The following is a 27,386-nucleotide window of genomic DNA, read 5'->3' as shown; positions in this document are numbered from 1 at the left end:
ATGCAGTGGTTGGTGTTTACAGTTACATTTGAGTCTTGATGTTTTAGTTTATTCAAAACTTCCACGACATCCTTTTGTGTCTTTTCAAATCTTCCTCTTAGGTTAGTATTCAGTTTTGTAGTACTTTCTTGCTTCTTGTTTTAATTCGTTTCAGCTGTGTCCCATGACCCTCCTGTGTCCACTTACCTTGATTACCTCACGTGTGAGATTTTAAACCCCGCCTTTTGTCCGTTTTTCCTCCCAGTGTGTTCCTGTCTACTTTGTTTGGAACCTGCTTTCCTTTTCCTGTGGACTTTTGTATTCTGTGGATTTTGTACCAGCCATAATAAAGGGCTTGCTTTTAGTTATCCTGCCTGTCTCAAAGCTTTTGGGTCCTATTGTTGCGACCCGTGACAGTGGCCATTGCTTAGTTCTGCCCCATCAGTACTGTACAGGCCTTCAACACAGTTTAAAACAATTCTGATGATGATTTGATTTGATTTTTTTTCACTCTTTTGGCACAATAGGGAGAATGAATTACAATTTTTACAAAGGTATGGCTGTACAGTTTATCCTTTATAGCGACAATTACTACATTAAGGATTGACAGGATGAGTGACATTTGACTTTTTAAGACATGCAACAACATGCTGAAGAGGGAGAGTTCTTGGGGTTTTAGAAAATAATGAAATATTTCTGATATTCTCACCTGTCTTCCTTCTCCTTTTCACTCACACTGAAGCCAATAGTGTTAGAATTAACTGTATAACAGTAATGGTGTGACAGCACCAACTGAATGTGGAGCTCCTCTTTGTGGACCGAGCGATTGTATTATTAAGCGAAGACCTCTGGCACTCAACGCTCCGCTGCGTCCTATCATTGAAAAATGGATGACGTGTCAAAAGAGAGTCAGCGGTATGTTTTGACCCTGGAGGCTAACGTGGGACCACAAAAGGGTCTTTGGCGAAGATAACTCTAAATAGGGTCATAAATCAAGGTCTTAGCTCAACGAGATCAGCACATGCTGTAGTTATCAAATCCTAAAGATCCTCAAGCAGAGAAGTACAGTCTTAAACTGTCCTTCAAAGACAGATTGATACTGAAGAACAGGTGCACACAAAATTCTCAATAAGACTACAAATGCGATTAATATCTTTTAAATGCAATATCCAAAACTATAAACAGATCCTCTGATGTCAAAAGGGCTTTGAGGCTCATTTTTATGCTTCTTTGGTTTCAAGACAACCAGATTTTTCCAACAAAATCTAAAACCTATGGATTGTTATTATTATAGAAAACACAGATTTTGTTCAATAAGATAATCTTGATGAACACCACTTTCATGATTTTTCAATGATATCACCGGAGGTTAAACTCTAATGTTCGGATATAAACTAACAACAGCAAGGTCACATGACTGCAGGGTCAACACCACTAAGCCTATATGCTCGCCATGATGACAATGCATGTGCCTATCTTCTCGTTTGGGCACAAGTGAGATTTTATTGACATATTTCATGTCGTAAAACAAATGTTGGGTGAACTGTCTGCCTTCTTTTATACATCCAACCACAAACCCACTGAAAAAATGACTAAAGAGTTGAGAGAACCAGAAGTACAGTAATGATAACTTATTTCCAGCTTCTAGGACTCATTCTTATGTCACTGTCTTGCCACATCACAACAACCAAACCCAAAAATCATGTCCTCATTGACTGAGATACAGAAATGCTTCAATTACATCTCCTTCAGTTTTTCCTGAAACCAAATGCCCAGTGACTATCCTTGGGCCACGAGGTTACCATAGCAGCAGCTGTGTCTCAGTCACCCTGTGTGCCCTCCCGAGACCAATCCTGTACAGATTAGATATGACCATCAAACGGAGGAACTTGATCCTCAGAGGATTAGAGCCCAGAAGCAGAAACTATGTGACAAACTCGCAGCTTTCTGTTCGCTCCTGCAACTCCGGACTGTCCTCCAAAACTCCTCAGAGGATGTTTTGAAAATGCTCACATTGCCTCTAGCCCACATATGTGTTTTATGTCAGCTACAAAGGGGAAAAAAAGAAAAGAGGCAGTTAAGGCCAAAGAGGAGAGAACAGAAAAAAAAACGAAAAACAGCATCAAATTACTCTACAGCGTCTGCCAAATCCTGCAGGATGATGTCAGAGATGTTCAAACACATTTTTTAATACTGTAATAAGGCTTCATGGCCGCCAGCTATTTTAGATTATTAGCATTTAGACAGATCACATTCATTATGACATTTTAAAGAGCAGAGGTTTGCAGGGACGGCCGAGGGTCCGTCTGCAGTATCAGCCACCAGTCTGCTTCCTACGCAGAGCCCCTGAGGGCAGACATGAGTGCTGTTAAGAGTGTGTGCATGTGTGCATTTGTGGCGATATCAGTGACGTGGGATTATGTACACTCAATTTAGTCCCAAGAATGCAGCCATCAGGCCAAAATAATCTCCCACAAGGCCTCAGGGCACGTTTTAGAAAACAGGGTGGGACCACAGACAATTTAACACTTACAAAAATATCATTGGCATGACTGAAACACATCATTGAAAAATCTAAACATGTGGCCACATTCTGTGAATTTTCACGCTTTAATATAAATAATACAAAAGACGTGTGTGAATCCTCTCTGGGAACAAAGAAGCCTATTACATCCTCATCAATAAATCACGTATGGATGCGATGGTGAAACAGATAGTCTGTTTCCTCACTCAGGAGGGGGGATGAAGTGTGCAATTTAAAGGTATAATAACATTTTCTTTTTTAAGTTTACGTTTCACTGCATCGTGACTCTTATTTTTCCTCTCCCCCCAAATTGAGAGACAGCGTAAAGCAAGAAAAAAAAAGAGGAATAACTAGTAACATCTGCCTTTAGCAGTCTGCAAGTGTGACCTGAGTATATTCATTTTCTGTACCAGCCAAGAGCAGCGAGACAAAAACAGACACAGACAAAGCTCTCTACACTTCCCTTAAAGTGTAACCACAAACTCTCACCACATTCAGCAGACACAGACACACTCGAGGTAAATAAAGCCACAGACTACGTCAAGATGTGCTGCAGAAAACAAATGCAAATCATCAACAGACACAGCCATGTTGAGATTTTAGTTTACCCTCAGTATCCTCCTGCACCTAAAGCAGCTGTGTTCCTATCAGGGTACAAATAACAACAATTTCTTACCATACCCTGAACTGATTATGCTGTATAAGTGCATCATAAAGATCTATTATGGCTGCCACTACAACATATCCTACAGGCGGGTATTGGGTAGGCTCCACTATGCTGGGGTTAGCCCATAGATGGAAGTTATTATAAGAAGGATGTGCAGCACCAGGACCTGATATAATCTAAGCCTAATAGCTGACAAAGCCAAACAGGACTCAAAACAAGGGGCTCCTAACAGCAGGTACTCATCCAGGCAGAAATAACACAGGGCAGAACAATCCTGATCATAAAGGATCTCTACATGGGTAAGATGCCATTGAACTACTGGCCAATTACCTGCCTCTCCACAACGTGGAAGCTCCTCTCAGGCATTTCAGCCAACCTGAATAGGCATAAGTCTATACATGAACACAGCTCAGAAACACATTACAAATATCCCCATAGGGTCAAAGGTGGTTATCAGAACAGTACTAGGACTCTAAGGCCAGGCAGGCCAACCTGAGCACTGCCTCAATCACCTAAACCAGCCCAGCACTAACAGTAGATATGGATATAGATTCAGAAGTGGAGTGACCATCAGCCAGACATCGACTCACTGATCCATCTCACCAGCATCCACCAGCGTTGGAGCAACTGGAAATATATAATAGCAGAGATACAGTGCAGCTACAAGTACCTGGGTATCCCACAGGCCAAAAGGAACCCAGATACCCAACTGGAATAATAAGCTGGTCACAGGAGTAGATGGATACCACTGATGACAACATATGAAAACTGACAATGCACAGAGGTCTCCACGTGAAGTCCAGCACTCTGAGGCTCTATGAGCAACTGAAAGAGGGAGAGCAAGAAATACAGGGACTTGGAGCATTCACAAATAACATCAGGATGAAGCAACTGGAGATAGACAGTGATGAGGAACAGGAGGAGGAACTCTCATGGATGACCAACCACCTGTGTGGGATATACAATCGACAGAGGAAGGACCCGAGATGAAGAAATCCTAATAAAGGACAGCTTAAAGGACAGCACAGAGAATCTGATGTCGCTGCACAAGATTAGACCCTAAGCAGCAGATCCAAAGAGGCAGAACTCTATCAAAACCAACAGGACCCAAGTTACAGACTGTGCAATGGTGCTCCAGAGACCATCCACAACATAGCAGCACAATGTAAGATGCAAGGTGAGACACATACACTGAGAAGCATAACTAAGTGGTTGGGAAACCAGACAGGAACATATGTGGTGCATATGGACTAGAAGTCCCCAACTCCTTATGGGAGACCACCAAAGGGGGTCGAAAACAACAGGGCTAAGTTCCAGTGGGACTCTGAGTTCCAGACAAACCTCATGAAGAAAGGAATGATACATCTAGGCTAGGCTTTTTTCAGTGTGGGATATCCCCATCATTCATGACAAAAAACAAACTTTGAGAAGCTGGAATAAGGAAATGTGGAGCATTTCACCCCCAGCAACCACCTCCAGCTTTAGGAATACAGAGTCATTCCTATACTACCAAAGAGACACCTGACCTAGGAGGGGACCAGGAACATCACAGATGCTTGAACCACTTCAGATTAGATTGTCTCAAATTAGCTCTACTTCCCTACTTCAGTCATTCCCAAGTTTAGTCCCTTGGGAATGACTGAACCTCTCACCTGTCTAAAGCTGAACTCAGACAATCTTCAATACAGGGAGTGCAGAATTATTAGGCAAATGAGTATTTTGTCCACATCATCCTCTTCATGCATGTTGTCTTACTCCAAGCTGTATAGGCTCGAAAGCCTACTACCAATTAAGCATATTAGGTGATGTGCAACTCTGTAATGAGAAGGGGTGTGGTCTAATGACATCAACACCCTATATCAGGTGTGCATAATTATTAGGCAACGTCCTTTCCTTTGGCAAAATGGGTCAAAAGAAGGACTTGACAGGCTCAGAAAAGTCAAAAATAGTGAGATATCTTGCAGAGGGATGCAGCAGTCTCAAAATTGCAAAGCTTCTGAAGCGTGATCATCAAACAATCAAGCGTTTCATTCAAAATAGTCAACAGGGTCGCAAGAAGCGTGTGGAAAAACCAAGGCGCAAAATAACTGCCCATGAACTGAGAAAAGTCAAGCGTGCAGCTGCCAAGATGCCACTTGCCACCAGTTTGGCCATATTTCAGAGCTGCAACATCACTGGAGTGCCCAAAAGCACAAGGTGTGCAATACTCAGAGACATGGCCAAGGTAAGAAAGGCTGAAAGACGACCACCACTGAACAAGACACACAAGCTGAAACGTCAAGACTGGCCAAGAAATATCTCAAGACTGATTTTTCTAAGGTTTTATGGACTGATGAAATGAGAGTGAGTCTTGATGGGCCAGATGGATGGGCCCGTGGCTGGATTGGTAAAGGGCAGAGAGCTCCGGTCCGACTCAGACGCCAGCAAGGTGGAGGTGGAGTACTGGTTTGGGCTGGTATCATCAAAGATGAGCTTGTGGGGCCTTTTCGGGTTGAGGATGGAGTCAAGCTCAACTCCCAGTCCTACTGCCAGTTTCTGGAAGACACCTTCTTCAAGCAGTGGTACAGGAAGAAGTCTGCATCCTTCAAGAAAAACATGATTTTCATGCAGGACAATGCTCCATCACACGCGTCCAAGTACTCCACAGCGTGGCTGGCAAGAAAGGGTATAAAAGAAGAAAAACTAATGACATGGCCTCCTTGTTCACCTGATCTGAACCCCATTGAGAACCTGCGGTCCATCATCAAATGTGAGATTTACAAGGAGGGAAAACAGTACACCTCTCTGAACAGTGTCTGGGAGGCTGTGGTTGCTGCTGCACGCAATGTTGATGGTGAACAGATCAAAACACTGACAGAATCCATGGATGGCAGGCTTTTGAGTGTCCTTGCAAAGAAAGGTGGCTATATTGGTCGCTGGTTTGTTTTTGTTTTGTTTTTGAATGTCAGAAATGTATATTTGTGAATGTGGAGATGTTATACTGGTGTCACTGGTAAAAATAAGTAATTGAAATGGGTATATATTTGTTTTTTGTTAAGTTGCCTAATAATTATGCACAGTAATAGTCACCTGCACACACAGATATCCCCCTAAAATAGCTAAAACTAAAAACTAACTAAAAACTACTTCCAAAAACATTCAGCTTTGATATTAATGAGTTTTTTGGGTTCATTGAGAACATGATTGTTGTTCAATAATAAAATTATTCCTCAAAAATACAACTTGCCTAATAATTCTGCACTCCCTGTAGAAGCTGATTTCTCCTACATATATAAACAATCATGTTCCTTCTGTCTCTAATCAGGCATGGTGGCCATAAATAAGGGTAGGAACATAAACTGCCCAGTGATTTGACAGAATTGCCCTCGCTCTCAGTTATCTCTTAGATAACAGACAGTGTTATATCAGATGCAGATACAAATACAGCCTGAACCCTTAAACATGCACACATATGGCTTTTAGCTTTACCCACAAGGTCAGTTTCATAAGTAATAGCCCAGACACACAAATACAACACATCTCTGCAACTGTCTGTAGAAGCTTTACTGATCAAAGATGGTTTACACTTCAAAAGCTTTCTAAAAACAATGATAATAAACCACATTTTCTTAAATTACTATGATTTTCTATCAGTTATATTAACACCAGATTTCAATGCTTGTCTGCATTAAATACACATGCATTTGCTATTAAATGTAACCTTCCTGTTAAACCTCAATAATTTCATTGCATCCAATTGATTTGTTGGTGGAATGACCCAGTTTCCCCACATGAAAATTTCATCTTGAACAAACACGCATGTTCAACACATTGCTGGCAACACAAAATCACTGCACAGGATTAACACTCACACATCATGAAAACAAAAGGCACATCTAATCACACACACACACACACACACAGAGAGAGTCCACAAGGCAATCTAGACATATAGCGCAGACGCCGTCTCCCCTCCCCCTCCCTTTTTCCTCCGTTTCTCCATCCAGCCACCAAATCCACTTAGAGGCCAGTGTGTGACTCGCTGATTGTTTTCTCTGTGGCAGCAGCTGCTCTGCCTCCCTCCTCTGCCTCGGTCACCTAATCAACTGTCAGTCAGCTGGAGAAGGACTGAAGAGGTCGGAGATTAAAATTTCCTTCAGTAATGAACACATCCAAGGTCTCTAATCCTTCAGAGCCCAGCCTACAGATGAATTTAAAGCAAGGATCCATCAGATTTTCGTGTCTTTTATTTATACAAATTATGTCAGAGATGTGGAAAGCAGACTCTGCAAAGACTATTCACCAAAAACAAACAAATAAATCAAATAAACAGAAAAATAATGCAATCAGCAAGGCTCACTAGGGCTGGGGTTTGCTTGGATATCCTGTGTTTTTCTGAGAGTAACAAAGGTGGAAGACCTAATCTACAAACAGGAAGTAGCAAGTGGCTTTAGCGATGATGCTGAAGAGCTTTTTTTTTATTTGAATAAAAAAAACAAAAAAAACCTAACAGACAGCACAGAGTAACCTGGCACTTGATGTTTGGCTTTTGAAATTTCCGGGGTTTGTGGTGGGGGAGACAAACAAACTCAAAAAGCCTGAATGGAGGTTGCCAATATAGCATGTACTAATGAGGATGATTGTACGAGCATGAACCACATCTAACCTGTATCTGTGCTCATTTTTATTCAGTTCAGACACACAAACAAAAATGTTCATTTTATAATCCTGCTTTTATAGCGCTGAAACAATACGTCATGGGGTATTTTATATATATGCTTATTTTGATAAAAAGCGTATCTCAAGTAGGCCTGCAATGTGCAATAACAATATGACTTGATATAAGTAAACAAATATTAAAGATTTATCGTAAAAACTAATCTAAAACATTTAATTTACAGATAAAATATTACATGGTAACTTCCTCTGGTCTGTTTTTAGCCATCCAGCCACTTTCTGTAATCAGCTGTTCAGCTCTGGAGACATCAGTGTACAGAAATCTGTCGTCTCTTTAATATAATGAAACTAAACTGCACTCCTCTTTTGGAAAAATGAAGGAAAAAAAAAAAAAACACAAACTCAGCAACCATCTTTTTCTAGAAACTATGAAACAGGTTCTCAAAATAAAATCCACAAACCTCTGAGCAGTTTCAAGTAGGAACTATTTACTTTCTGTTGAACTAAACCCAGCTGAACACAACCCATCCCTTTAAAGTGTGCCAAGTGCGTCGCCTATTTGCACACTTTTTGCTTTAGTAAATACACAACTGACACAGACATGCTTAAGCACAATTTTACGCAACAAGGTCAAACGTTTGTTTAAGCTTGAGTGCGTGGCACATGCAAATCACATGACTTTTGTCATGTGATTATGTGCTAACCGGTGTTAGCCAGTAGATCTCATCAAGTTTGTGTAAAACTGACTAAACATCTTTTGTATTTGTTTGTTTGTTTTTTACATCTACATAATCAATGATAAATGCAATCCAACAGATTAAAAATATATTGTATAGTTAAGATACATGGTGTTGCAGCAGATGCAGATTCACATGGTCATTTTTCAAAATGCAGCTATGCAGGAAGATGACATCTGACACGTGATTGTGGACATATGTTATTAGTGTGAGTGTGTGTGTGGGTGTGTGTGTGTTTGCTGAGCGTGTTATGACTCAAAGACCCTTTATTCACCCCCATGTAGCCACAGCGGGCCAGCTTTCACACCCTCCTCAAACTAAATTAAACCCCACTGTTTCCACCTTGATCTAAACTAGACACACACACACAGTCATGCATCTGTCCTGAGCTTGATTTGTACACACTCTCTTTCTCTGGTGGACTTTTAAGCGCCGTGACAACAGCCAACCACAACGCAGCTACTCCGAACCCTCGAGCCAATCACTAGTCTCCCTTCGTTTTTTGCCGCCCAATGAGAGCACTCCCTCCATGGATGGTTTTATACCAACGGCTTTCATCATTGTTCCAGATGAGATTGTAGCTCTGCTGCTGCTCGGCTCTCCTCTTCGCACCAAAGAGCATCTGCTGCCTGAGAGGAAACTGAGAGCTTTTCATTAGCGCCACAGCTGCAGACACGGCAGACTCCCTGATGAATTCATACTGTACGTTTCACAAAAAATATTAACTGTCGCTCCTTCTTCATCGTCTCTGCAAGCTGTTTATCACTCATCCTTGCTACGTTACACTGGTTTCCATCATTTACAGTGTTCATCATGCTTTACAATGTTACAATACATGAAAGTGTCCACTGCTCATTAGGAGAGCAGCACACCATTATATTTGTTAAGGATTCATCTATCAACTCGACATAATCAGTATCTTAAAGACAAAGACAACTAGCAAGCACTGACATTTTAGAAGCTGAAACCTGTGAATATTTTGGCAGTTTTTCAAAACAAAAAGGATTCACTGTGGAGCGAATAAAAACCATTTTCAATTTTTAATTGTCCAGAAAAAAAGAGACAAAAATAACCCACATTTAAAGCTGCTGTCTTATATCTTTCTATCTGCTGATGCCATCATTTACTAATGGAGAAAGAGAAAAAAAAACAACCCAGACACAACTGGAGATTTCTTTAGGACAATGTGGAGGCGGATCTAAAAGCAGCACCTGAAGACAGTGAAAAAAATTTTCATCACAATAACAGACATTTAGGTGAAAATCCATCTTACCTGATGCACCTCTGTGAAGCTCATCAGCAGTGTCGGGTTATTGTTACCAACTAGCTGCTTATTTGAAAACGAGCGAGCGAGTCTGGCTCCTAGCAACTGCTGCCTGACGGGGAAGGTTGAAGAGGTTACGCTGTCACAAGGACCACAAGCCTGAATGAATGAACAACGTGCAGCAGAGAGAGGAGGAGGAGAAAGTAGAAGAAGAAGAAGGACCGAGCTTTGACCGCCTGCACATCCAAACACTAACTAATTGCTTTATTAACATATAAATAAAAAAAGATGAAAATAAGACAAAGGAAAGGGGAAACACGGGCGGCCATGAAAACACAGCGGCTGCAGGCTTTTGTTGTTGCGGCCAGTGTTTAGAAGCCCAAACAAGACAGACACGAGCTAATGAAGAGCCTAATAGAGAGGACTAAGCTGCTTCATTGGTATGCCTTTATCAGTTATAGGTGGTCATCAAAGAATCAGTTGATTTTTTCCAAATGTTACAAAAAGGTACAAAATTCTCATCAAAATCTTCATCAAAGTCTTCAAAATAACCGTTCAGCTCTAGTTTCAACAACATTGACAAGTACATCTATCAGAAAAAATGATACTTGGATACTGTTAGTACAAATTACTATCAAATTAGATACTTTTTTGCAACAGCATTGATACCAACACTTCTGTGTTCACCTCCTCCAGCTTAAACGGAACTTCAGATAGCCCCTCCCCTCAATAGCAGCTGAACACACATCAATAGTAGCGCAACTAACATGACACTGATTTTTACATGTTTAAGAATTTCAAGAGGTCAGTAAAGCTCTCATGTCAGCAACATTGAAGTATTAAATCTCTATCATAAATATTACCTGCTCAGCATACACATTTAACCGTTAACCTTTTAAGTGTTAACAATTATCTGTTCAGTTACCATTAAGATGATCATTTTAGTCTCGTAAATGTCACAAAAATGGACAACATTCTCTTCAAAATTGTTCAAAGTCTTCAAAATAACCCATTCTGTTTGACCAAAGCCCCCAAATTCTCCCAAAGTCCTTTTACAAAGGATTTCCAGAGGTCAGTAAAGCTCTAGTTTCAACAACATTGAAGTACTAAATAGTTATCATAACTGTAAACCTGAGAGAGGACTAACAGAATAGGTGTTGTTGTGGTAGATTATGTAGCAGAAGAAGATGCACTGACTAGTTTTTGGACATCAAGTAGGATTTATGCTTCTGTGGTAAATCTCCACCGCAGGTGCGTCATAACCACCAACACTTTTAAAACTTTACACCATGACCGGACATGCACCTCCGCAGACATGGTGGGTACATTTCTAGAAAAGCTTTGACCAAATTCTTCTAATGCTGTTTGTGTGTAAAATAAAAAAGCTAAATCACATGTACATGGGACCTGTGAGACAATGTCACTTCCTGCACATGCAACACATGATTTGGTAACTTTGGGCTATTTACAGCAAACTCCAGTACAGGACGATGACTGAACACTGAGACAGAGACGCCGTACAAACTGCATCTATAGATCCCGTGACTAAGGCCACCGAACCACCGGATCCTACCTGCTATATTCGTATTGTGCCGTCCCAGTTTAGAGTCGTGCACCAAAGTAGGACAGGCTGCAGGACAGAGCAACTTTCAGACAACCTTGGCAGAATGACTACGCTTTTATAGCCACACAAAGGAAAGTGAGACGCAAGAAAAGAGGCATGGAAGAAAATGTGACCAAGAAGAAAATGAGGGCAAAAAGAAAGACTGTTAGGACAGGAATAGTTTACATTTTTTTACACTGATCTCAGCAAGACACCTTTGACTGTTTTTCCTTTCAGAAACACAGAAAACCTGAATTTCTGACTAAGACTAAAAATCATGTCAGGGGTGTTAAACTCATTTCAGTTCATGGGCCTCACAGAGCCTGATTTAATTTTAAATGGGCCAATTCTGTGAAAGCATTGCACAATAACTTGCATTTTTAAAAGAACATTTTTCTCTAGTAGGAATGTGATCAGGACCAGTACTTACAGTACCTTTTGAACTGCTCAAAACACAAATCTACTTGTTTTTATTGTAGGGGTTTTTCTTAGTGTTCTCAGAAAAAATGACACTCAGATACTAACTGATCTTGAAATTTACTATCAGATTAGATACTAATTTGCAGGTATCGATACAAACAACTCTGTGATAACCGCCTCCATCTGAGCAGTCATCTGAAAGTCACATGGCCCCTCCCTTCACTAGCAGCTGAACACATCAACAGTAGTCAACAGTTAACTTGACACTGATACCCTGGTCTTTATGAAGAATTTCAAGATGTCACTAAATCTTTCCATTGTTTTAACAACATAGAAGTATTAAGCAGGCATCATAAATATGAATATATATTATGTGTATGTATATTAATATATTAATGTTAACTTGTCATTAAGGTAGCAGCCAGCAGCTATGGCTAATTATAGAATAATAACATTATTTGTGGGTTTAGACAACAATTGTTATGTTAATAGAAAATATTAATTAAAACAATAACACAATTATTTGTGTCTAAAGAGTACTATGTTTCTCTAAATCTCCCAGACTGAAGCTAAGGAAGGTCTACCAACAACTACACAGACACAGTGCCAGCCTGCCTTAACAGGTATTTGATCAGCAACAAAAATACAGTCACAAGTAGGGCTGCACGATTTATCGTTAGAAAATCGCGATCTCGATTCATACTTATGTGCGATCTCATTTCCAAATGACAACGATTTTAAAAAAAAAAAAAAAAAAAAAAAAGACGATGACGATTGTACCGCATTTTGATCCGGGACGTAATCTGCATGAAAACAAGCGCTCACTCTTCCTGCTCAACAAATGACAAGGGCGGAGCCTTATACCACGTGATACAGAAGCTGTGCAGTGTGATGCTAAAATTAGCAGGGAAAAAACAACGGAGAGCACGTCAGGGATGACGAGAAAGTGACAGGAGGAAGAAAATCCGTCCCGGTCAACCAACCAAACATCAATAACGGGAACCTTATACAGCGCTTCCCTATACACGTCGAACTCCCGCAGGCACAAAGAAATTACGGAGGCTATCACTTATCACCTGACCAAAGATATGGCTCCCATCAACACTGTGCAAAACGAGGGATTTAGGAAAATGATCAACACCCTAGACAAACGCTACACAGTGCCGTCCCGCAACTATTTTTCTATTGTTGCGCTACCTGCTCTATACACGCAGTGTCGAGCAACGGTGGAGACGGAATTTCAAGCAGTACAACATTTTGCGGCAACAACAAAGTGTGAGACATTTGTTGTTTTTATGTTTATTTATTGTTTTTATGTTCAGTCTAAACTGTTACGAAGTTGATGTGCAGTTAATAAGTGCAATAAATATTTATACTGGAAAAGAAAATCGGGAGAGAATCGTGATCTCAATTCTAAGCCAAAAAATCGTGATTCTCATTTTATGCAAAATCGTGCTGCCCTAGTCACAAGGCTGTGGCTAAATTTACATAAACCAGTACTGCTGTAATTTTCTTTTTTAAAAATGATTTCTCTTAATTTTGGCTTTTTTAACTCTGTGGTATTGAAAATAGCATTGAGTACTGAGTATTTCCCTGGGTGCAGGTTTTGATTTTGACATTATAGTGCTGTGACAAGCATGCTCTGTAAACCATCTTCTTAAAATGTTTACCTGGGGCATAATCAAGATTTTAAGAAGCAAAAACCATAATTCCAAGAGAAATACACCCGTTGCTCCACTCCCTGAAAAATATGACAGCATTAAGCGTTCTTTATTTTTTCCTCATTTAATGAATAGCTCATGTATAAAACAGATGAGGGACAGCCTGAGATGTCTTGAGATAAATAAGTGTGATTTCTTATCTTAGTTTTTTCACAGTCATTCAGTCTACATGTAGCTGCAGTTTTTTGGAATCGGTAGGAAATTTATGCAATGTTTGGTGACCAGAAGAAGCGTTGAGTGTTGAGAGAGCGGCAATCCAGCAGCAAGGATCCCGACTTCATCAAACTGAAAGCGCCACACCCAACTCTGGTCACAGACTGCTTTGTTCTGGCTCTGGCCACTACTGTCTCTTTCTCTCTCTCACACACTGCCAACAGCATACTGCAACAAAGCAGTGGCAGACAGCAGGTCACATGGTTGTCCTGCCTGCTTGTCGTACTGTGCATGTATTCAAATTCCTCTCGCATGTATATCGGCTGCCAGCTCCCTTCAGCAGGGCGTCATTTGGCTACGACTCCCGACCCGCAGCCGAGGCCGCAGTGACTGAAGCCAGACTCTGCAGCCTGCAAACTAACTGACAGAACGAATATGAAACAAGCACTTATTATAGATGGTAGTTCAGCATTTAGGGAAGTGACACAAGCGTGGAATAACGCAGCCCCCCTTCAGTCTGTAGGCACCATGTCAAAAACATTTAAAAAGCGAACCACTGACACACAAGTGAGATGTGACATTATCGACTGCCTCGGAACCCCAAAATGACACGGTGCTAATTGCAGAGGGGGGCAAGAGTTTTAATTACTACTGATTTAACCTCACAGGCATTTTCACAGGCAGAGTCTGGCAGACTTTAGGGGAGAGTGGCTGGCTGAGCTAGATCTGTCAATCTGGGCAGCGACTCCATCAATCTGGTGTTAACACAGTGAGACAAACAGTGCAAGCATCAGCATCATGAGCAGAGCTAAAACACACGGCAGGGCCTAATACTGGCCACCTGAACTCACTCAAGGGCTTTAAGTGCATGTTCAACCATTTTCAGTTGCTGCTTATAACTTCATATGAGCATAATAATAATAATAATAATAATAATAATAATAATAACTGAAGGAATTTGAGATTTTTCAGCATTTCTGGATAACTTCCTCTAAGGTGCGTCCATTGTTTCCAAGAGCTGAGGTTTGGATTCTGGCTCCCCTCAGCTGCTTAACACATAAACTCAATAAAACAACCAAAAAAAAAAAAGATCAATGTGATATTTTATGGATGACTCCAAGGAAATGGCCTTTAGTCGCCCTACTAATCTACTCAAAAGCCATTTGAGCTCTAACACAGTGAACTTGCAATCTTAAGAAATGAATGGAACTAATGACTGACAGACCACTGTTCACTTAAATGTATGGTCTGGGGTCATGTGGATCATGTGAGCACTAAGCCACACAGAAGTGGACAAGGAAAGGGAGACAAACTGGAAATGTTCACAGGGAAATTCCACTTTCATACAATTTGGGTTTTATATCAGTTGTGATAACTCTGCTCGCTCCCAGTTGATAATCATGAAAGAGGGTAAATGGCACCAATATTAACACAGTCCTATAGGATTTGTTTATAGGTTTTATGTACCCAAACTGTCAATTGTGATGGATCTTTTCAGAGAACATGTTTCCATTTCATCTTTAAATGGCTCAACGCGCCTTTACAAAGTATGCAAACAGTTTTAGAGATAATTACAGCATTTGAGTGTACTCACTACAGGCATAATTTCCAAATAAAGTGGTTAAGATAATCTGTGAACCAGACTCATTTGACTACTTGCGTATTTCGCCCTGCTAAGCAAAAGCCATAAAGTACAGTAGAAAATGCTACTTTAAAGATACCACAATTATTTTCTTAACTGTATGTGACGTAAAAGACGTCCTTTACTTTTACATTTTAATGCTCGTTAGCGTTTTGGTTTTCTGGCATACAAATTCAGTGTTTTGATCGTTCTATTCACAGAAATAACAGCCAGCTGAAACTGTTGCACTTGGTAAATGATTTTAGGAGAATTAAGAGAGAGAAAATGATACATGTATGCATATATACTTGAATATGCAGCAGTCTTTAATATAGGACTTTAGCACAAACTCAGACAGCAGTATCTTATCTCCTGTCCCAAATTGTTCTTTGTAGTGGTTCAGTCCACAGGGAGTAAACTAAAACTCATGATATAATTCATTGGAGGCTGCCAGCTGCATTATTAGGACAGGTCTTTACTGGAGCCAGGGACAAAGCAGTTTAGCTAAACGTAACGTGTAGCTGGCGAGGATCAACTTGAGTTCTTGTGGTAAGTGACACTGTTTCCAGGTTCTTGGGCCAAGTCACATTCTCTGTGGTTAGTTTTTGCAGAACTGCCAAAAACCTGAAGTTCCTCCAATGGCTACTTGAAGCTGTTTCCAAAACTGAATAAATCCCATTGACTCCCAGGCTAAAATGCCAAACTTTAGAGGTGAAATAAACACTTTTACAGCCTGGTATAAAAATGGTTTTGGTCTGTTTAGCCAATTTCACTCACTGTGACTGTTGGGTAAAGCTTAAAATTGTAAATTATTATGGGCAGTCCACTGTTGGTGATCGATGGGTGACAGTAGATAAAAACACTGAGCTGCTTGGTTTCTCTGATACGCAGGTTTTGTTTTAAACCTGTTTCTACACAAGCCTTATTTAGCATCCTATTAATCAGCCTTAGCTGTCCCCAGGTCTACCCTCTCATGCAGTAGTTGACAACACGCTGACCACACACAGCTTTTAAAGTCAGAGTTCCACCGAAAATTCCTCGTTATATACCATAAATATACTGCCTTCAGAAACTAGTAGAGACATATAAGGGTAAGAGACAGGGTCTTAATCTGCAGAGGGAGTCTCACTGCTGGCTGATTTAAAAGGAATCCTTCAACATGTATCAACGCCTAAACTCGCTCGCTTAATGATCCTCGTTCCCTGTCAAAGTCTCTCTTGCTGCCTCTCCATCTGTAACCAGCTAGGCAGGATGGAGGGGAGAGGTGCCGCTGGCTGCTCTTTGCCCCCGGGCAGTGCCAGGGGACTGATCCATGCCCTCACCGGCTGCTACCTACTGTAAGAACCACAATCAAGTGTGCCTATTCTCTATGTCAAAATAAGCCCACCAATAAAACCAAGACGTGTTTATTTCCACAAGGCGAATACTCGTTAAATGGTGCCTAAAGCAGTGACAGCCATAGCATGAGGTTAATGAATAATACAAAGGAGATGTGAGAAGCGATAATGGATGCAGAAATCCACGGAGAGCCGGGCTTTGAGCAGCTGTAGGAATAACAAACAGCGGAGCCCCCACCAAGAAACAAGCCATGTTGGAATCAAAAGGACTTCTGCTATCATGCTAACAATCTGCACCACTGACACTTTTTATACTGCAGTAAATCCTTTCAAGAAGCTTCTGGAGAAAACAAAAGTGAAAGGTATTTTAATCTCATCAGACAGCTGCACAAAAGAGAGGTAGGAATTCTCACCGGCTGTCTCTTTGGTTTGGACGCAGCTCCTTTGAATGTTTTTCTCTAAATAACACCTAACAAGTAAAATGCGCTCGTGAATTAACCCCACCTGCAGATGACGGATGTAATAAAGGGATAAACGTGTCTGTGTGGGGATTATTTGTTGGATTCAGGAGTTTGTGAGAAGGACTTCAATCAATGAAATGAAGCACTTAAAGACTCTGTATCTGACAGCATCCACGCTCTTAACAAGCCAGCTTCTGTCTTCACGGTGCACATGTGTGACAGAGGTCAGCAGGTCACAAGGCGGCCTCAACTAACAGCAGAAGTGTGACAGCAATCGTGTTTGACTGAGTGATCCAGCCGGCTGGAGAAAATGTGCGACTGTTTATTTTAATGCACCCGTGTGCTGGTGTATGTAAAAATGAGTTTGTTAGGAGCAAATTGAAGGACACAGCAACATCAGATGCACGAGACTACAAGCTAAACCACCACTGATAACAGGATTTACACAATCAATACTCTGCCAGTGCTACATTGTATCTTCCTTCAAATCATTTTGGGAATAAGACAGATTAGCGAAGGCATTAAAGAAAGCCAAGACAGTCTTCTTTATATAACATTTTAAAATGTCTTTAATCTCGTGGCATGAGTATGTCGAATCTAAAATGAAAACGTCAGCGTCTTCCAGCATACACTCCTTCATCAGGCAGTGAAACAGATTTCGTAAAAGCACCGGGTCTATTCTAGTGGTGTTCCACCAACACATTGTGGCAACAGTGGATGCACCACCAAGAGGAGGTCTCTTCTAAACATGGATCGAGTGTAGGAGTTTAAGAGGGGGTTAACACAACAACTAAAGCTTTTATTCTAGAAAATAGATAAGAAATGAAGCTTTATAAACTCCTTTTAAGAAGACCAACAAATATGTTGGTCTCTACTACATTTGTGCAGTGTTGGCAAGGATTTCCCTTGCTGCCTTAGGTTTGTTGTAGATGGCTGCGCATAACTGAGAACCCCAAATGAGATAATGCTTCAGGTTCAGATACAGATGTGCAATCTGCTGACAATACGCAACTGCAAAAATGATGGGGAATAAACAAGCATGTTTCTGCATGTTTGCATGTGTTGGAGTCCCGACTTCAGGTCAGGAGATGAGGCTTGAGGTGAGGAGGAAGAGGATAAGATTTTATTCAGTTGGTGGTCAAGTTGTCTATTTTCTCTATGTGTTTTAATTTTTTTGTTCTCCGATGATAAAATATAGATATGATTTTTCATAACTTGAGTTTACAGGTGCACGCAAATGCCTCAGAGTTCAACATGGGAGTCTATGAAGACTGACACACTTTCGATCTAATCAGGCTAACTTTTTTAACATTTTCTGGACAACAGTTGAGGCCTCGGACAAAACCACAACATGTATTTCTTGCTTTGAACAGACAGCTTTGGTTCTTTCTGGGATAGCGCTATATCTTTTATATTATGAATTTATATCTAACAGATGAAAAAAAACACATTACTTTTTATGTTCATCAGAATCTAATAGTAAATGCAAAACGTCAAACTGTGCACAGACATGCCTCGGTGCTCCACAATGCATCGCAGTGACTGTTTTTTGAACAATGTCTGTGAAGGTTTGTTTCCTCTCACACCACAACCACCACAGTCCATGTGGGTGACACCTAAAATAAAACTGTGAGAAATCTCATACTATAGTTGAAGCAGACAATAGAGGGGTCTAAATACAACGAACACATAAATAAATATGGAATAGTTATCAATTTAAGGCCTTCATATTTTCATTTACATTTGACTGATCAGGGTTAGAAAATGTGAGGGCAAAGCATAACAAAAAAAAAAAAGGTGCATAAACGAGCCATGGCCATGGTAAATAAAATAAAACTAGTGACAACTGAAATCTGACTAGTTAACTGCAGTATCTTTTCAAAATCTTTTTGTCAGCGTGAATCCAAAGATAGATGCCTCACACACACGCATGCACACACACCATTCACACCATTGTGAATGGCTCTATAAATACACCAGCTTAGAGATGCACATAGCTGCTGACATGCTATATGTGGCCTTAACCTCATCCTGATATTGTTTTACATGAAGCCTTGAGTATTGCTGCAGCAGGTTCAAGAATGAGTCAGCACCTCATGCAAGGACAAAGAGGGTCCAGATTGTTCACACAGAAGCTATTTCTCTTCATAAATGTAGTTGTTCACGGACTTAAATCCATTTGAACTGAATTAACTCGTTGTGCTTAAGCTATCAGTCAAACTGTCTGATCAACAGTCTTTTAACGTGCTTATTTATGACAATAACAATAACCAATTTTACGCTGCAGCTGCACAGATTTGACCCGTTTCTTCTTTAAAAATTCAGACACTTGGCTTGGTAAATATTCCCTATTCATACTACCGTATAAGCCTCTCTTTTCTAACCCTTCCTTCACACCTTTCCATTTGCTTTCCTGTTTCACATCAACCAAACAAACTGCAGATGTGAGAGCAATGAACCACAAGACTATGATTTATCCATTTTGCATTAAAAAGTCAAGAAAAACCCAAATCTAGACACATTGGTCCAGAGCCTCAAAACAGCTGTAGAAAATAGATTAAAGACTTCCACTGTTAATTATTGAAATGACTGGTATTGCTCTTTTAGTGCCTTGAGTGCTCTGAATGTGTTGTAGTGTTTATATTAACTTGTGAGGAAAAATAGCCTCAATGGCTGCTCTTCCGCTTTCACAAATGTCTTCATCTGCCACAGATTTAAAAACGAAACATCTCTGGGCCGCTTTGGAGCTCCTTCGGCGCACTCACGAGCCCATTCGCCAGCCAGCTGGAGCTGTCAAAGCAATGTTTTCAGTTCTGCTCTCAAGGGCCTCGCCACTTACATAATGACTTGCATGAAATGTTAACGTCAGCAAAGTTGACACTGCAAAAAAGCAGCATGTTCCTTATCCCGAACCGGCAACGGGGAGAGTGAAACCAGACAGTTGAGCTCAAGAGCACCCGGAGGTGGTGAGAAGTGTTTGTCTCTCCTTGCCTGTCAAAGACGTCCACCCAAAAGTGCTGTTATCTGTTTTCGTGAAAGTGCCATCACTGTGGCATTTCATGCAGATTGCCACAGGGAGCGGAGGAGGAGGGTAGAAGTAGTACTGGGGCTTTTGGAGCTAGTGGATGGAGACCTTGATGGCACCGGTGGTCTGACTGAGGCCAAGCAGGCATGTTTTAACCTGTCAGCTGGTTTGAAATCACCTCATTTTGACTCAGACTCTCACTCAAGCATTATTTTATTTTCATCCTCAGCCCGACTTAACATCACAAAATGGCTTGTACTTTTTGGTATTACATCACACCAATATTTCCTCTACCTGCTCTCTCATTCCAATCTGTAACAGGCTTACAGCTTAAAATCCCTCTTTGGTGTTGACAGCTCTACTTTTGTCGACAAGAGTTGTGTCAGACTTGTTGATCTGATGGATGTGTGTCAAATTAGTGCATTCTTTAGTCACTAAATTGCATTAAAAAGTTGAATTACCTACGTTTCGAAATCAAACCATTCGGAATCTACGATCAGGCCGGAATCAAAGTATGTTTAGACTGAAGGTAAAGCAGAACACTGCTCTAAGTGCACGCTGATCAACAGGACATAATACAGGATCTATACTGAGCCTCGTCCACAGCAGCTGAACATCATCCTGCCCTGCTGTAAAAGAAAAAAAAAGCAGCCATGCCCCATCAGCAGCAGCAGCGTGATGTCAGCAAGCTGAGAGGCTCGCGCTTGACGAAAAAAAATTTCACCACCGAGCGTCATGGAGCTCACAGAGCGCGTTAGCAGGGAGGTAGATGACACAAAAACAAAGCCCCGCAGCTGCAGCTCCAGCAGCCCGTCCTCTGCGACACAGAGCCCGCCCGGGTCAGCGCCTTGTCCGTTTACACCAGTGCGTCACGTTTATCTGCTGCACCCCGCCAGATGTGGAGTCTCGCATCCACCAGCCAACATCTGTAACCGTACCCGCACATTTACTGCATTATGTAAGAAAACAGGGTGACATTCATCCGAGGCGGTGGCAACGGTGGAAGAGAGTGACGTGAGAAAGGTGTAGGGTGTGTGTAGGCATCATAAGGTGGAGGGTATTTTTGAATGACGGTGTGGGTTAAGGTGTCCTGGTGAAACATCTGAACTGGGGTGGCGGGGTGGGGGGTGGACAGGAGGCTGCAGCCGATGAGCTGACTGATCGGGGCAAACAGCAGCTCCGCAGGACGGAGGTTTGGCATTCCTCACCCCGGTGTCTGCTCTTACTGACAGCGGGAGCTGAACAACACAGAGCTGAAAGAAAGATGAAAAGGAAGGCTTACCTCCTCCACCGTGCCTTCAGTCTGAGCACAGCCCTCCGCCACAGACTGTCCTTTTTGAAGAGGAAGAGCAGACCTCCTCACCAAAAACACCCGTGCTGATTTTTTTTTTTTACCGCAGGGAAAAAGCCGCCGTCGTTAACAGAGCGCGTATCCGGCTGCTCAAATCTCCAAAATGTGCCGCAGATAAGATCCGGTCCCTCTGTCCGTGTCGTACTCCCGGCAGCTTCTGTTTTGGGTGCTCCCGTCACGTCTGCCCTCCTCCCACAGCAGCTCCTCTGTGCTCTCTTCTCGCTCTCTCTCCCTTTTTTTCCTCTACGAGCCGCGGTGCTGTTACCGCGCGTGGACTCGCGCTTGCGCGTTCACGTACACCGTAGGATGGGCGCTTTATAGCAGTGATGCTGGTGGGTGGAGGTGGGAGACTGCTGTGAACCAACAGCGATTGTTTTCACGTCAAGACCTGAGCAATAAAAGTAGTTTTTGTTAGTTAGTTTTTTTCTGAGAGGAATTAACGTGTTGGCTCTGAGAGTGTCACTCAGATCATGACGTGCTGAGGGGTGTGGCCAATACTGACACACCCAATATATACACACAGGAAGATGCATAAATTGGAGTAAAATATCTTTGTACTTCTGGAAGATTTACGACTGAATTTAGTGGAGGTTTTTACAGTATGGTGTTTTGCATTAAGCCAGTTATAAAATGACCAATATACAAATCAGTACTACCTGCAGAATCAAGTACTTATTTTGAAGATGAAATCCAAGCCAAGGCTTACCTTATTTATTTAATACAGATCACTGAAATGACACAGAAAGCTTAATTTTACTGTCTGTTTTCTATTATTGTTTTATAGATGCAATCATGTAATTCTTATCGACACGTCAGATTAAAAATCTTTTGTTTTTCCAAGACTGACTGGGCCAAAAGGGCAGCAGAGAAATAACCATTAAAAATGAAGAAAGAAACAAACACAACTGACTCACAATACAAGCAAGTGAACGCAGGTCTATGTCTGGGCCTTGATGTGCTTCCAGCTTCCCAGTGTGTCCTTAGTAGAACTGACTTTACTGACATGTTTCTATTATTTTGTGCATGATTAAAATATGCCACCAAAGATCTATTAGACAACGAGGCTGAATGTGTTGTGGATATCTTACATCCTTCTATGTGGGATAAACCAAATGTTGAGTGTGGAAAAAAACAAACAAACCCAAGGGCTGTCAGGGACTTTTTATAGTGTAGCATGAGTGTATCATTGATTTAATTACCACTTGCTGTCAGAGACATGTTACCAAGAGACCTAATTATGTGCAGACATTCTTGTGTGATGCCAGGATGGATTCACATCTCTCACGACCTGTTCTGTGACATCTCAGGCACTTCCAGTGTTGTCTTTGGGCTGTTTAGAGAGCCTCAGCGATGTCTCCGATGTCTGTCAGTCTACCACTTTGGGCCAAGACAAAACATCTCGGCATCAGTTTGATGGCTGGCCGCAAGCATTAATGATCCCCAGAGGATGAAGCCTAATGACTTTGTTGATCCCTAATACTTTTTTGAGCAGAAACCCCTGTGTGCTTTTCTTTTTGGTTAAAAGTTAAGTGTCTTAACTAGTAAATGATTTCCTTGATGATGATATTTATTGGCTGCACATATGTTGTACTCAGGGACAGTTTAAAATATGGGTGTGGACACCAAGGCATCAAACACTGATTTTGAACTACAACTCACAATGAAAGCTGAAGGCAGGGGCGCCACCAAGGGGGGGGGGGGGGGGGGGGGGGGGGGCAAGGGGGCACTGCCCTCCAAATTTGCTGACATTACCGGTAAGTTACTCCATTCTGGGAAAGTGAATCTTAAGCTACTTCCACTATGAAAAAATTCCAGAGGCACCCCTGGCTGGAAGCTGTTTTTTTTTTTTTTTGGGGGGGGGGGGGGGGGGGGGGGGGGGCAAAACTGATCATAAAATAGTGTGATGTGATGTTATCAGTCATAGGAGTCGAGCATAAGGCCTGGGGCCATAATCAGCACAGCAGTGAATCCAATACATTTTGGAGTTTTAACTGTAAAAGTTTTACAACTTTTCCTACTGGTAAAGTAATAGATAAACAATGAACTGATAGAAAAGTTGCTTTTCCCCCCGCTGTTTTATTTGTGTTTTTTTTTTTTTTACAGTGGGTCAAAAAGAGGATATTGTCTGTGAATTAATAAAAACTTTGCTTTATAATAGGACAGTCTGGGCGATGAGCTACCAGAACGTTTCGCTGTAATTTAACACATTTATTTCCTTAAGCCCAATGAGCGGCTTCTTTCATTTACTACAGCAACACTTATTAAAATTGAACATCTTTCTTATATTATGCTATATTATATATTTTAATATAAAGCTCCTTGAGGTGACTTGTTGTGAGTTGATGCTATATAAATAAAACTGAAGTGAATAAAATATTAAGATGTAACAGGGAGTAAAAGTGTAATTCGATTTCTTTACACTGACAGAAAACAGATTTTCACTGCTTAAGATCAAAGTGGGCTGTATGTGGCCTACAGTGTAGAATCAGTTTGACATCCCTAGTCTTCACTGGAAAGTTTAGTTAGCAAGATACAGCCATAAACTGCACAGACACAATACCAAGGAGCACACTGATTAAATACTAGGATTTCACTCACCTCAAACTTCCGTTGAGTTAGTATAGAGGGGAAAGTTATCTAATGGGGGGTGAGGACTGTTTTTGTAGCAGGTTGTGCTCATGCTTTTGAATGCTCTAAAGCTGGAAATTTCAACATAGCAGTCTTGACCTCAAGTGGCCACTAGAGGAACTGCAGATTTTGGGACTTGGTTTTTGTTGTTGTGTTTTTAGGCTGTTACTTGGTTGTACCTACATTATTTCGTATAATACTTTTCTTTTAAATGTAAAAACAAACAAAATGTGTTTACTGCTAAATGATAAAGAAAATAATTAAGTTAGTGGTTGGAATAGATGAAAGGGCAAAGAAGCGATGCAACTGTGACACCGGTAACAGCGGCATTTTTTCATTTCCATTTTTTTAAACTTAATGTGTGAAAAATGTCACAATAATTAAGCAAAGACAGAGAAAGAAACTACAGGTTTTTATCAAAGTCACAGATCACCATGCTTTATCATAATCATCTGATCTCCTTTTCCTTCCCTGATAAACATTTTGATTTTCTAAGCCTTTGTAAATCTTTTCAAACTAATCCTCACAGCACAGAACACAGAAAAACCTGTGCTTTCCAAAACACCTGTGCACATGTGGACAGAGCCATACCTCAAAAAACACCTAAAACTCTCAACATAGTGGCATCAGATTAAGGAAATGCATGTGTCTGTTATCAGTTACATATGTTTCTGTTTATATTACCTCTCTTATATTACCTAAACCTCTGTAATGCACGCTGAAAAGCTAAACTGTATCTGGTAACCTCAGTACATGGATCCAAAGTTGCAGTGAATTTGGAGGATTTGTAATTTGTTGAAGCTTTTAATAACAACAAACTGATCAAGTATTGGTCCCTGGTCGCAGCCGTTGGAATCAAACAATAAATTATTGTCAGAGTTATAAAAAACTCGGAGTATACCGGAGCATTTCTGCTACGTCATTATAAGAATTAATCACAGGTTTTTTTCTTCTTTGAGGCGTGTGATGACAGCGGGCTGGCTGTAAGTCAATACTGGCTTCACACAACACACCTTTGTGTCACGATGGATTTGTCATTGGAAAGGTCACTGTCGTTTCATTTTCGTTTCCACCTCAGGGGTGTTCAGTGAAATGTAACTCCTTTTGAGGTACGGACACACCACACACAGTAAATCTTTGAGAAATCTTATGAGAGAAGATTTAGCAGCCGATCTCAGATAAACTGCTCCAGCGCTGCTTACTCTTGACAGATAATACCTTTGCTGGCAGGGAACTAACTCTCTTTACATTCAATATGTGTGTGTGTGTGTGTGTGTGTGTGTGTGTGTGTGTGTGTGTGTGTGTGTGTGTGTGTGTGTGTGTGTGTGTGTGTGTGTGTGTGTGAGGGAAGAAAGACAGATCACATGCACTTCTGTAGCGGGTTTGAAAACATCCCACCTGTTTTTCACAGGATCGGTTTCCAGCCCGGTGACATATTTACCAGCCAGACATGTTGAAAAGGAAATCCTCCCCTCGGCCCTGAAAGCTGGAATCCTACTCCGTGTCGTGGGGCCCTCTGCTCATGCATTCAGGCTAGCGTCAGCGTCCAAAATGACAGTAGCTCGACATTAAATTAGAGGATCAGGAGCTGAGCGAAGAGGCCGGGGTGATGGAGACAGTCGACTAGAAACGTTTAAATGGAGGGGAGTTTAGCCAGGAGGCCGACAGGGCTCTACTGACATGAGAAACCTGAGATAGGATGAAGAAAAAAATCAGTATCCTCGGGAACAGAGGAGACAGTAACAAAGACACCTCTTGCTATTTGACACTTGGAAATTTTTCTATTTAAAACAGGGTGAAAATTGGCCCCGTCTCACAGTGGCAACATCTGTATACCAGCATGAACACACACAAAGCAAATAACATATATATTTTAGTTCAAACTAATGTTTTTTATATAAAATTTATAAAAGACGGGAATCCACTCTGTTTGGGTTTCCATTAAAGTCCTATTTTTACAGCCAACCTGATGATTTTTTTTTATTTCTTTTGCACTTTTACATCTGACTGAAATAAGACTGAAAGTGCTGAGTTGTGGTGGCCACAAAGAATGACGTAAATGTTGTTAAATATTCTGTCTGGTGAACAATTATTTCCCATACAGTATATCTCAAATGTGTTCTGGGGAAATCTTCCAGTCTCACACCCACCTGATATGACACACTGTCTAATACCTGTCTCATTTCCCAGCCGTGCAAATAAGTCGGGCATCCCGTCTTTTCATAATCTCCTTTTAATTTTTTCTTTGTGTCACAGTTAATAATATCTCATGATGTGACTTTTATGACTCATGAAACTAAAAAAAAACACTGCCGGTCTTTACCTCATACTTTTTCTGGGAAATTCGTGGATGGAAGCATAACTGGATGAAAAACACGAGATGAATCAAGTTAATCACAAAATAATCCCTGGTTGTACTGAAGCACAACGGAGAGAGAAGGAAAGAAACTACAAGCTTTCTTTAACAACATGGTTCACCATGCTTTACCCAGATGATCCACTTTTACTTTTCTACATCGAAAACAATCATAAAAATAATCAATAGCATTAGCCTGTTAAGTTTCCACAGAAATCTTCTCAAAGTAATTCTTGCATCTTTGAAATGAAGATAAAAGTTTGACAACAGAAAATGGGTTATTAAAATAAAAATAAACAATTTTAACTTCTGTTTTCAGGTTTTTTTTTTCAATCTTTAACTTATTAAACTAATAATATTATTTATTCATACTTAAACATTTTATTTTATATACCTGTACACGACTTCTCTAATAACTAGGGTGGTGAATATAGAAAATGTTTGCTAGCTACCTTTGCTAATATTAGCCTGCTCACTAAAATGTTTTAGCTAAGATTTAATACAGCGATATACGACAATACATTTAAGTTGCAACAGACCATATACACCAGCCACTTTGTTAGTTAAACCTTGTACTAGTACCAGGTTGGACACATTTTACCTTCAGGAGAGACATAACTCTTTTTGGCACAGATTCAGTAGGAAAGCATTCCTCTGAGATTTGAGTTCATGTTCACACAATAGCATAAAAATGCTGAAGGTTTGCTCTCTGCACCGCCGTAATGCACATATCTTATCCAAATATCCAAATTCTGGCCCTACCATCTAAATGTCGCAGCAGAAATCAAAATCGAGACTTGTCAGATCAGAAAAGGTTTTTATGGTCTTCTGTTGTTCAATTTTATGAGCCTGTGTGAATTGTAGCCTCAGTTTCTTCTTGTTT

The 27,386-nt window shown here is 40.9% G+C and overlaps 1 protein-coding gene across 10 annotated transcripts in view; it reads right to left on the bottom strand.

Moving 5' to 3' along the window:
• The window catches only part of LOC146665268 (unconventional myosin-IXAb-like), a 167,222-nt gene extending 145,313 nt beyond the window's left edge, over positions 1–21,909 (bottom strand). For 8 of the 10 annotated variants that reach the window (XM_085412815.1, XM_085412819.1, XM_085412816.1 and 5 more), the window contains exon 1: positions 21,451–21,908. The gene's annotated coding sequence lies outside the window, so the exon portion shown is untranslated. Of the gene's footprint in view, positions 1–21,450 lie in introns of all 10 variants that reach the window. The other 2 variants (XM_085412826.1, XM_085412818.1) reach the window with 1 other exon arrangement.
• Positions 21,910–27,386: the final 5,477 nt, after the last annotated feature.

Source organism: Rhamphochromis longiceps, linkage group LG7 (assembly GCF_057381845.1).
Source record: "Rhamphochromis longiceps isolate RC_006_pf linkage group LG7, R_longiceps_female_GT1.1, whole genome shotgun sequence".
NCBI classification, from domain to species: Eukaryota; Metazoa; Chordata; class Actinopteri; order Cichliformes; family Cichlidae; genus Rhamphochromis; species Rhamphochromis longiceps.
The sequence above is the reverse complement of the archived record's forward strand: the minus strand, read 5'-3'. Positions and strand labels throughout refer to the sequence as shown.